Genomic DNA, 326 nt, shown 5'->3' with positions numbered 1-326 from the left:
AGAGCGTAGTCCATGTTCTGACCATGCGTTAAAAATCAAGTTTTTAGAAACATGGCTTCGTCTTCTCAAGAAGAGCACTTCCACAACACCAGAGTTTTCTGGTTTCGGTTTTGGATTTTTTTTGGAGCCTCCCGCGCCAGTTCCGTGGGACAAGGATAACGGAGGCTCTGGGAACGAGATCGAAAGACCACGAAGCGACAGCAAAGCCCAACAGTAGTGCGCATGTGTCATTCTGGTTTCTTGCAGGGAAGCCCTGGGCGTTACATGATTGACCTTTCCTTTGGCTAAGAATGAAATTTGAGCTTTTCACCTCATTGCGCGGAATT

Source organism: Montipora capricornis, chromosome 1, assembly GCF_036669925.1.
Source record: "Montipora capricornis isolate CH-2021 chromosome 1, ASM3666992v2, whole genome shotgun sequence".
Classification (NCBI taxonomy): domain Eukaryota; kingdom Metazoa; phylum Cnidaria; class Anthozoa; order Scleractinia; family Acroporidae; genus Montipora; species Montipora capricornis.
The sequence above is the reverse complement of the archived record's forward strand: the minus strand, read 5'-3'. Positions refer to the sequence as shown.